Here is a 12,605-nt window from a genome sequence, read left to right on the forward strand (position 1 = left end):
TCTTTATAGTCCAACTCGCACATCCATACATGACCACTGGAAAAACCATAGCCTTGGCTAGACGGACCTTTGTTGGCAAAGTAATGCCTCTGTTTTTTAATATGCTGTCTAATTTGGTCATAACTTTCCTTCCAAGGAGTAAACGTCTTTTAATTTCATGGCTACAGTTAACATCTGCAGTGATTTTGGAGCCCAAGAAAATAGTCTGTCACTGTTTCCACGGTTTCCCCATCTATTTGCCATGAAGTGATGGGACCAGATGGCATGATCTTTGTTTTCTGAATGTTGAGCTTTACGCCAACTTTTTCACTTTCTTCTTTCACTTTCATCAAGAGGCTTTTAGTTCTTCACTTTCTGTCATAAGGGTGGTGTCATCTGCATATCTGAGGTTATTGATATTTCTCCTGGCAATCTTGATTTCAGCTTGTACTTCATCCAGCCCAGCATTTCTCATGATGTACTCTGCATATAAGTTAAATAAACAGGGTGACAATATACAGTCTTGATGCACTCCTTATCCTATTTGGAACCAGTCTGTTGTTCCATGTCCAGTTCTAACTTTTGCTTCCTGACCTCCATTCAGATTTCTCAAGAGGCAGGTGAAGTGGTCTGATTTTCCCATCTCTTTCAAATTTTCTGCAGTTTATTGTGATCCACACAGTCAAAGACTTTGACATAGTCAATAAAACAGAAGTAGATGTTTTTCTGGAACTCTCTTGCTTTTTCGGTTATCCAGTGAATGTTGGCAATTTGATCTCTGGTTCCTCTGCCTTTTCTGAAACCAGCTTGAACATCTGGAAGTTCACAGTTTATGTATTGCTGAAGCCTGGCTTAGAGAATTTTGAACATTACTTTGCTAGCATGTGAGATGAGTGCAATCATGCAATAGTTTGAGCATTCTTTAGCATTGCCTTTCTTTGGGTTTGGAATGAAAACTGACCATTTTCAGTCCAGTTGCCACTGCTGAGTTTTCCAAATTTGCTGGCATATTGAGTGCAGCACTTTCACAGCATCATCTTTTGGGATTTGAAATAGTTTAACTGGAAGAGACAAAATTAAATTTTATAAAATAGATATGCAATAAGGATGTACTGTACAGCATAGGGAAATGGAGCCTTTAAGAAATAACTGTAAGTGGTGTATAGTGTATAAGATATTGTGAAACCCCAAAACTAATATAATACTATGAATCAACTATATCTCAATTCAAAACAAATCCAAAAAAAGTCATGATTGGAACTGAAATTCTTGATGTATTGTTGAAACATATTGCAACATTTTTATGTTATATTTATGAGAATTTTTTAAATACTATGGATTTATTTATTAATATAATCATTATGTATTAAATTAGTAATATATCTTCCCCTGGAAGTGTATATCTTGAGCCACAATTCTTTTCTCTAGGATATCTGAATGTCTGTTCCTATGTATTAGCAATCAGTGTTAGAAAAGAACTATCATAAATTTTTTTTTTTTTCATTGCAGGCAAAACTTTTTATATTTCATCTCTCTTCCCACTGTGGGTATCTCTGTGTTTTCAGCTCAGTTCTGTTCAGTCAGTTAGTTGTGTCTGACTCTTTGCATCCCCATGGACTGCAGCTCACCAGGCTTCCCTGTCCATCACCAACTTCTGGAGTTTACTCAAACTCATGTCCAAAGGGTCAGTGATGCCATCCAACCATATCATCCTCTGTGTCCCCTTATACTCCTGCCTTCAATCTTTCCCAGCATCATGGTCTTTTCCAATGAGTCAGTTCTACGCATCCGTGGCCAAAGTAATTGGAATTTCAACTTCAGCATCAGTCCTTCCAATGAATATTCAGGACTGATTTCCTTTAGGATGGACAGGTTGGGTATCCATGCGGTCCAAGGGTTTCACTTGGACTCTGTGTTTTACTTGATTTATAAATTTACTTACCTCTGTGTTTTACTTGCTTTATAAATTTAAGATTCAGAAAAATTTTCACTGGTTCTAATATCAAGTCTTTTTTTTTTTTTTTCATTACCACCGATTGGTACTCTGTTCCCTCAGTGTATTAAGGAAATAAATTCTTCAAGAAATATATATATTTTTAAATAAATGCCAATTCAGGTATTCTGGCAATTCTTTTCTCTTAGCTCATTGTGACAGAAGGAATACTTATTTGGTCACTATTATTGACTAGTAAGTCAATAAAAACATGCCTGCCTGCATGCAAAGTCAGTCACTAAGTTGTGTCCAACTCTGTGACTCCAGAGATTATAGCCCACCAGGTTCCTCTGTCCATGCGGTTTCCCAGACAAAAATACCTGAGTGAGTTGCCATTTCCTTCTCCAAGATATCTTCCCAACACAGGGATTGAACCTGTGGCTCCTGCATCTCCTGTATTGGCAGGCAGGTTCTTTACTCCTGAGGCACCTGGAAAGCCCAATGTAATAATATAGCATTATTTTATATGCTTCTATATCCATTAGTTTCCCACAGAATGCTGTTGTAGACCAGTTCTTTTTTTATTCTACCAGTTCTTTTCCTTTGTTATTCTTATAGTTATTTCCAACATATGCTATAAAGAGAGGCTTATTTCCCATTTTAGTCACCTGATCTTCAGTTCAATATCTGGCCCAGGACCAATTACACACAAAGAATTAAATAACTGTATGCTGAGTTGAGCTTCCAAAATATGAAATGCATTAAAAGTATTGAGGCAGGTCGCTTGTCTAATTACTTAAGCAAAGAAAATTAGTGTATTAATCACAGGATCAGTTCAATTCAGTTCAGTCACTCAGTCGTGTCCAACTCTTTGCGACCCCATGAATCACAGCATGCCAGGCCTCCTGTCCATCACCAACTCCTGGAGTTTACCCAAGCTCATGTGCATCAAGTTGGTGATGCCATCTAGCCATCTCATCCTCTGTCGTCCCCTTCTCCTCCTGCCCTCAATCCCTCACAGCATCAGGGTCTTTTCCAATGAATCAACTCTTCACATGAGGTGGCCAAAGTACTGGAGTTTCAGCCTCAGCATCAGTCCTTCCAGTGAACACCCAGGGCTGATCTCCTTTAGGATGGACTGGTTTGATCTCCTTGCAGTCCAAGAGACTCGCAAGAGTCTTCTCCAGCACCACAGTTCAAAAGCATCAATTCTTTGGTGCTCAGCTTTCTTCACAGTCCAACTCTCACATCCATACATGACCACTGGAAAAACCATAGCCTTGACTAGACGGACCTTTGTTGGCAAAGTAATGTCTCTGCTTTTGAGTATGCTGTCTAGGTTGGTCATAACTTTCCTTCCAAGGAGTAAGCATCTTTTAATTTCCTGGCTGCAATTACCATCTGCAGTGATTTTGGAGTCCCCAAAAATCATAGGATAAATAATAGTAAAGAAAAAAATTTTAAAACAGAACACTTGTGTTGATTAAAGGAAATCAAGTCCATTTAAAAACCTAAGAAATAGCATCTATATCATCCAAACTATTATTTCCCAGCTAATTGTTATTTGCTAGTCAGTGATTTTATCCTTAAAAATGTTTAATTTTATATTAGTGCTTCAATAAAATATTTACATGTAAATCCACAGGAAATAATGAAATCTGTCATTCAGAGGTTATTGATACTGAAATTTCAGTAGAATCTTGATGCCAAGATTTAAGAAATAGTGTATCCAGTAAAAGAATTCAAAGTAGAACAATAAATGTTATTTTGGTTAGAAACAAAAAAGGAAAAAATAGAAAACTGATACCATTTTCACAAATAAATTATAATTTTCTTAACAAAAGTCATTTTCCCAGTGAGGTTATTTTAGTAAATTGGATTTATGTACCTAAAAGTTATGTGCCTGCCATTTTTATTTCTGCCTCCCACTAATCAGCTACTATGATCTTTTATAACATCTTTGGGAAATACAAACACACAAATCTATAAGTAATTTATCATTAATGCATTTGTATATGTTACCAATGATATGAATACTAATGAAGTATTATATATTATATACACAATGGCATTACATATAAAGTATATAGGTATCTACATTTAGTATTTATATACAAGTTAAGTATACTATTGATATAACAATTCAGGAATAGCATGCACATTCCTATATTAATTTTGTATATATTTATTCAGAGATCAGATCAGTCGCTCAGTCATGTCCAACTGTTTGTGACCCCATGAATCACAGCACGCCAGGCCTCCCTGTCCATCACTAACTCCCGGAGTTCACCCAAACTCATGTCCATCGAGTCAGTGATGCCATCCAGCCATCTCATCCTCTGTCGTCCCCTTCTCCTCCTGCCCCCAATCCCTCCCAGCATCAGAGTCTTTTCCAATAAGTCAACTCTTCGTAGTGTAACACAAAACCTGAGCGAAATTTTAGGCCAACCCAATATGTATCAAAGCTAAGAAGATAATAGTAAAAGTGAAAGTGAAAGTCATTCAGTCATGCCAGACTCTTTGTGACCTCATGGGCTGTATAGTCCATGGAATTCTCCAGGCCACAATACTGGAGTGGGTAGCCTTTCCCTTCTCCAGGGGATCTTCCAAATCCAGGGATCGAACCCAGGTCTCCCACATTGCAGGCGGATTCTTTACCAGCTGAGCTATAAGGGAAGTCCCATAATAAGCGAAGGAAGATAATAAGCAGTTCTCATTTCTCTACTTTTCATGCACTTATCAGAAGTTGGCATTATTTCTCTATTCGATCATCATACTTCTAGACTCCCTTTGTACTCAGTCAGCCCCTAGTCCATTTATAGCTCTTTAATTTATCAGATTAAATAAAATGTGTATTCCCAAAGTATCTTATGCATTAATGGTTGTTTTAAATTGCAGTTTTCCAAAAACTTTAACTGCTGACAATTGGCGGGTGCTAAGAAGCAACTCAGGATTCCCCTGGATTTTTTATTTACTGACACTTACTTACCTTCTTTATGGAGAAGTACCCAATTTCCAGTGATAATTAGGATCAATCATCAGGTCAATAAAGCAGAACCATTCTTTGGGGTTCATTGACATGTGTAACTTAAAGTGGCCCCGAGGTAGTTTCCATTTCCATCTCAATGAACCCTCTGTTTTGTCCTCTGGTGAATGATTCTTCCTTTGAGAATTAGGACATCTGAACCAATTTTCTAGCAGGAAATTAGGAGTAATAATGAGAAAAACCATTTTATCTTTTACTCCTTAATTTCTAGATCTGTAACTAAATGGTATAAATTGTGTATTCTATGTGTGTGTGTGTGTGTGTGTGTGTGTGTGTGTTAGAGCATAAAACATATATCAAAGGACATAAACTCATATGATAATGTCAGAGGCATTGCTGGCTTCCTAATTGAGTCTTCTATTGGCTGTTCCAATTGTTGTATGAAGACAGTTGCTTCAGAATGATTGGAGTGGGGTAAGACAGTTGAATTTCTTGGGCATGAGAATATTGACATAATTTTTTATTTGTAAAATGGTAAGAGTCATAAATGACTCTACCCTAGGAAGTAAGATAATTATATATATATATATATATATATATATATATATATATATATATAAAATCATCCCTGGTAGCTCAGATGGTAAAGAATCTGGCTGAAATGCAGGAGACCTAGGTTCAATTCCTGGGTCAGGAAGATCCCCTGGAGAAGGACACGGCACCCATTCCAGTGTTCTTTCCCAGAGAATCCTATGGACAGAATAGCCTGGAGATCTGCAGTCCATGAGTTGCACAGAGTCAGACATGACTGAGTGATTAACACACACGTACAGAGAACGTAATATCCTAGGGAAGTAAATAAAGTGTCCCTTAAACTGCAGATACTATTTCTGGCAGAGAATTTTAGGCAAAGAATGGAAATCCAAATAAAAATTATTTATTCCAATCAAGGCCAACCGCTGTTCCTTCCATGATGGACGGGATGCAATGTAATTAATCTGTTGTCCGAGTAGCTTATTCCCAAGGAAAGCAATATTAGGAAATTAGTGTTATCTTTCTAACTGGTAAGTAAAAGCCTTTGTCTTTCACTAACTTCATTCTTTACTTCTTAGGCTTATTGAGTAAGGGCTAGGGTAAATAGTAAATGAGATTGTACTGAAAGAATCAGAATGGATTATCTTTTTTGACACATTAAGTACAGACTCTTCTGGAGTGGTGGCCCTTGATAAAACATTATGTGAATATTCACATAATCATAAATATCCCCACTCTCTCAGCTTATTTTAAGAGTTCTATGTCCATGCCATCCCCAGATCTGTTTTTTCATCAGTTTACAAATTTATTTCTTCCTTAAACCTCTAGACAAACTTTTGGCTACATCCATGAGTCAGATGTAGATCTTTGCTTCTGGTCACTTTTCTATTTAGGCAAAGGGAACTACTAAGTGAACTTCAAGAAGACTTGCCCACTGGTAGGATTTTTTTTTTTTTTTTTTTTTTTTGCTAAAGGCATTCTGAACCATCCTTAAGCAAAGCTGTAATGTTACACTATTCACATTCAGGTCGTGACAACATAGTGTTTTAATTCATATACAAACTAGGCCTTCACTTTTTCTTCTTTAATCAATGAGTCCTATGAAATTCAAATTAAGGTTATAGGTGTGAGTTACAAAGAACATCAATTGTAGCTGGGGATGTTATGAGATTGTGGGAAATTTCTCCTAAAAGTAACATGTGCCTTAGAAACTTCTCAGTACTGATCTGGTATGTACTATTTTTATTTGATAATTTTTTGTGTTCACTCTCATATATAAAAATTATGGTTTGATTCATGAAACTTATGTTTCCAATATAGAGGAAAATTGTTTCCTCATACACAACTCAAGTTTGTATTGAGCTGTGTATGAGAAGTTTGTCAGTTTATTTCACTCTCAGGAACAATTAGTAACTTCCAGAGATCTGTTTCACACCAATCTGATTACTTCTTTGGGCTGCTTTTCATCGTGGTAACCACTCATGTGTCTGGTGGTTATTTGCTATGTTATGGCTTCCATTGCTCCAGAATCTCTCCATTAACATGTTATTAGGAAAGTCTGTTTCAATGTCTATGTCACAGAGAGAAATTTTAGACAAAGGGCAGGTGTATATAAAATATTAAGGCAAGAGATAATATAAGGAAGTAAAAGTAGTTTTCTACTTACATTAAATCATTCTGTTAAAAGTACATATAAAGAGTGATGGGGCACAATGCTGGAAGCAGACATGAGTATATCTTGAAGAGCCTCATGTGCTAGATGTAAAACTGTTCAAGGTTCTTAAATTTTAGAATCATATTTTGATGCCAGATATACTAAAGAAAAATTACCTTATTTTTCAACACAGAGTAAGAGAAATCCCATGGAATATATATTGATTAGAAGAGAGGAAATACACTTTGTGAAAATTTCTCTCAACAATGCAATTTATCTAAATCCTAGATTTACAGGAATATATATTTTACTATATTTGTGGTTTCTGTTTGTTGGGGTAAAATGAATATTTCTTAGAATTTTAATAAATATGTAGCTCTCCAAGGAAATAAAATCATTGGAGATTATAAATATGACAATGTCAAGTATTTTTACAGATAGATATCTGTTACAAAAATCTCTCCTGAGCTAAATATGGTATTTATAAATTATTTACTCTTCATGGCCTATACTTTAGTAAATAGAAAAATTGAGCTTTTATTTCAAATTCCTGACTTATAGAGATTGTATTTCATACATGTATAAATAACAGCAAGTGTGAAATTGTCTACATACAAACTATAGTGGAAAAAGAAGGTAGTCAAATTCACCAACCCATTGTTTATTTTTAAATTAGCCATTTGCTATTGCTTGATTGACAGCCATTTTCATATAATTAGCTGCTCAATTAAGCACAATGTGTTTTTATTCAAATTGGTTCCAAGTAAAAGAGCAGTAGTAGCAATACATTTCAGGAAGACAGAACATAACCTCTAACAGGACATAGGAACTGTAATTAGGGTTAATATTTGGTATTCATAATTTACACTGATTAAGTACCTTGTTTTATGACATTCTATTTCCATAATGTTTTGTATATTAGAGAAATGTTGAAGAGTTTGCTATCTTCTATATTAGTGCATTCATTTTATGTAGCTAGAAGCATATTTCAAAGAGTATTTTGAATAAAAGTCATTCATGATACCATTTGCCTCGGATTTACATTTTGGTAAACTCATTTTTTATTTAACATTTCCAGTAGATTTTGCTCAATTTTACTGACAGAAAGTGTATTAAATATAATGTATTTTTTAGAAACACATTTAAACAAAATTCTCACTTGATTAATGGCTTCTAATATTTTTAAATTAATTTTTATTGGAGTATAACTGATTTATTATGTTGTATTAGTTTCTGCTGTACAGCAAAGTGAATCAGTTATACATAAACATATATGTATTCTTTTATATATTCTATTCCCATATAGGTCATTACAGAGTGTTGAATAGAGTTTCCTGTTCTATACAGTAGGTCCTTATTAATTACCTATTTTATATATAGTAGTATGTGTATGTCAACCCCAGTCTTCCAATTTATCCCTCCCTCCCTGTCCCACTAATGATTTAATTTGTACCATTTTTCTGGATTCCACATATAAGCAATATCATAGGATATTTGAATTTCTGACTTACTTCTTTCAATATGACAATCTCTAGGTCCATCCTTATTACTGCAAATAGCATTATTTTATTCTTTTATTTATTTATTTATTTTTATTCCATCTTCACATTTTATCTTTCTTTTTTTTTTAATTTTATTTTATTTTTAAACCTGAAACACTGTATTAGTATATATACTGTATATACTGGGGAGTGTATGTATACCTGTGGCGGATTTGTTTTGATGTTTGGCAAAACTAATACAGTGTTTCAGGTTTAAAAATATTTTATTCTTTTACAGTTGAGTAATATTCCATTCCACATACATACACACCACATCCTCTGTATGTGTGTGTGTGTGTGTTTTGGTTTAAACCAGTTAGAGTTTAATTTTCTCTTGTGATAAAGAAGATGGGAAGTAGATCGTCTAAGGCTAGAATGGGAGCCCCACGAACCCTAGAGACTTGGGCTCTTTTCCTTCTTTAGTCATCCCAGTGTGTGACTTCTATTCTCAGGTTTTCCTCAGGAGTCCAAGGTAGGGGTTTGAATGCCAGGCAACTGAACTGTGTTTTACTTAGAAGAGAAGGAAGGAGAGGACAGAGGGCTTCCCCAGAAGCCCCACCTAACAACTGGTGGCGTCTGATGGGCTACACCTCTAGTTGCAAAATGGCTGGGGTTTTGCTTTCTTGTTTTGTTTTTATTTATTTATTTTTTCCTTTTTTTAAAAATTTTATTTTATTTTTAAACTTTACATAATTGTATTAGTTTCGCCAAATATCAAAATGAATCCGCCACATTGGGCACATTTATCAAGGTTCTATAACAAAGAAGGCAGAGAAAATAAATTTTGGACTTAAGTGCCATAAAATGTGGGCTTCCCAAGTGGCACAGTGGTAAAGAACCCTCCTGACAAGCAAGAGGTGCAGGTTCAGTCTCTGCATCAGGGAGCTCCCCTGGAGAATGGCAACCCACTCCAGTATTCTCATCTGGGAAACCTCATGGACAGAGGAGCTTGGCAGGCTACCATCCATGGGGTCACAAAAGAGTCAGACACGACTAAGCAACTAAACAGTAAAGCAGCTGTAAAATACAGTTTTTCAGATTAGAACTGTGGTGTTGGTAGCAGGTAAAGATAGGGATATATTTTTGGTTTTCTTTCCTATTTGCAGTAGTCATTTGGAAAATACAAACAAGGTGGTATACGCAATTTTTAAAAAGTTAGAACTTTACTAAGATTTCCAGCTTTTTCTTATCCACAATTTCAAGATATAATTGATAAGACTCTGTAAATTCATAGTATTTAAACTGTTTTTTTTTTCAGACTTTTATAATTAAGAGCAAAAGAAACACAGAAGTGGTGTTTAGATCAAATAATCTTCTTCCTTATTCTTTATTCTGAAATTTTAATCTGAGGCTTTTTTGAAAAATTATTTATTTTTTAATTTAATTTTAAAATTTAACTTTACAATATTGTATTGGTTTTGCCATATATCAACGTGAATCCACCATAGGTATACACGTGTTCCCCATCCTGAACCCGCCTCCCTCCTCGGCTAATTACTTTACAATATCGTAGTGGTTTTTGCCATACATTGACATGAATCAGCCATGGGTGTACATCTGTTCCCTATTCTGAACCTCCCTTCCACCTCCCTCCCCATCCCATCCCTCAGGGTCATCCCAGTGTACCAGCCCTGAGCACCCTGTCTCATGCATCAAACCTGGACTGGCAACCTGTTTCATATATGATAATATACATATTTCAGTGCTATTCTCTCAAGTCATCCCACTCTCGCCTTCTCCCACAGAATCCAAGAGACTGTTCTATACATCTGTGTCTCTTTTGCTGTCTCTCATATACGGTAATCATTACCATCTTTCTAAATTCCATATATATGTGTTCAGTTCAGTTCAGTCACTCAGTTGTGTCCGACTCTTTGTGACCCCATGAATCAAAGCACTCCAGGCCACCCTGTCCATCATCAACTCCCAGAGTTTACCCAAACTCATGTCCATCGAGTCAGTGATGCTATCCAGCCATCTCATCCGCCGTCATCCCCTTCTCCTCTTGCCCCTAATCCCTCCCAGCATCAGGGTCTTTTCCAATGAGTCAACTCTTTGCATGAGGTGGCCACGGTATTGGAGTTTCAGCTTTAGCATCAGTCCTTCCAGTGAACACCCAGGACTGAGTATACTGTATTGGTGTTTTTCTTTCTGACTTACTTCACTCACTCTGTATAATAGACTCTAGTTTCATCCACCTCATTAGAACTGATTCAAATGTATTATTTTTAATGGCTGAGTAATATTCCATTGTGTATATGTACCACAGCTTTCTTATCCATTCATCTGCCAATGGACATCTAGGTTTCTTCCATGTCCTGGCTATTATAATCTGAGACTTTTTATCTGTAAAACATTACTCTCAGATTTCCTTTTCAAAGAGGAAATGTCCATTATTAGGACTTTCATTTATCTTTTAAGGAAATATAGAAAAAGAATATTTGAATCAAATTTTCATAGAATTTCCTGAGTTATATGTATTTATGGTTAAAATCTTTCTTTTGATCTCAGTTTCTTCAGTTGTAAAGTAGATATAGTTATTCATTCATTGAATATATACCTGTGGGCTTTTTATGTGTTGGATACTTTATATGTGATAATCAGTTTTGTCTCATTGCTAACAAAATAATGGGGTAATATGTAATAAATTATTTATAGAGTTTGTTACTCACTGAGTACTTTTCCAGTTAAATTTCTTTTCATACAATAAAACCACATTTGGTATATTGGGAAAAGAAACTTAAAACTCCTTCTGGAATCATGAGATACAAATACTTCAACTAAGTAAACATTACACATAGCAAAACATATATTGTGAATCTTTACATATAAAGATACTTGAAGAAAAATAGTAATATTTTTTCTATATAAGAATAAACAATATACTATGAAATGCCTTTGTGAAAGATAACACTTCCCCCTAGCAAGCTGAGGGAACTCTAAAATAGATACATTTGCAGCAAATATTCTTCTCATTTATATTAATGTAGCTATATTGCTGCTTTCCTAATTACCATGTCTTCTTGAACCATTCTTCTTTTGATGGGAATTTAGGTTGCTTCCATGTGTGGGTTTGCCAGGTGGCGCCAGTGGTAAAGAGCCTGCCTGCCAACACAGGAGATGCAAGAGATGTGGATTTGATCCCTGGGTCAGGAAGATCCCCTGGAGTAGGAAATGGCAACCCACCCTAGTATTTTTGCCTGGAAGATTCCATGGATAGCTGAGCCTGGCAAGCTACAGTCCATGGGGTTGCAAAGAGTTGGACATGACTGAGCGCACACACACACCACATACTGGCTACTGTAAATAGTGCTGTTGTGAAAGTGGAGTGACTGCATCTTTTTGAATTATGGTTTTCTCTGGATATATGAACAGGAGTGGGATTGCTGATCACACGGCAGCACTGTTTTTAGTTTTTTAAGGAACCTCCATACTGTTCTCCATGGTACTGAACCAAGTTATATTTCCACCAATACTGTGGCAGGGTTCCCTTTTCTCCACATTCTGTCTCCAGTATTTTTTGTTTGTAGATTTTTTGATGAGGATCATTCTGACCAGTATGGAATGAAACCTCTTTGTAGTATTGATGTGCATTTCTGTAATAGTTATTGATGTTGAGCATCTTTCCAAGTGCTTTTTAGCCATATCTTTTTTGGATAAATGTCTATTTAGATCTTCCACCCATTTTTTTTATTGAGTTCTTTTTTGTTTGATATTGAACTGCATGAGCTATTTGTATATTGTAGACATTAATCCTTTGTTGGACAATAATCCCTAAATTTGCTTCATTTGCAAATATTTTCTCAGTCCTGAGGGTTGTCTTTTCATTTTGTTTATGGTGTCCTTTGCTGTACCAAAGCTTTTAATTTGGTCCCATTTTTTAATTTTTGTTTTTATTTTCATTTGTCTATGAAGTATCATGCTGTGATTTATGTCAAAGAGTGTTCTGCCATTGTTTTACTCTGTGTTTTATAGTGT

General features: G+C 35.6%; 1 long non-coding RNA gene across 1 annotated transcript in view; it reads right to left on the reverse strand.

The window, feature by feature from the left end:
* Positions 1–939: 939 nt before the first annotated feature.
* The window catches only part of LOC129630057 (uncharacterized), a 73,691-nt gene continuing 62,025 nt past the window's right edge, over positions 940–12,605 (reverse strand). The window contains exons 2-3 of the long non-coding RNA XR_008703488.1: positions 2,293–2,401; positions 940–1,040 (exon numbers count right to left, since the gene is read on the reverse strand). This is a non-coding gene — a long non-coding RNA (uncharacterized LOC129630057). The remainder of the gene's footprint in view (positions 1,041–2,292; positions 2,402–12,605) is intronic.

Source organism: Bubalus kerabau, chromosome 16 (genome assembly GCF_029407905.1).
Source record: "Bubalus kerabau isolate K-KA32 ecotype Philippines breed swamp buffalo chromosome 16, PCC_UOA_SB_1v2, whole genome shotgun sequence".
NCBI lineage: Eukaryota > Metazoa > Chordata > Mammalia > Artiodactyla > Bovidae > Bubalus > Bubalus kerabau.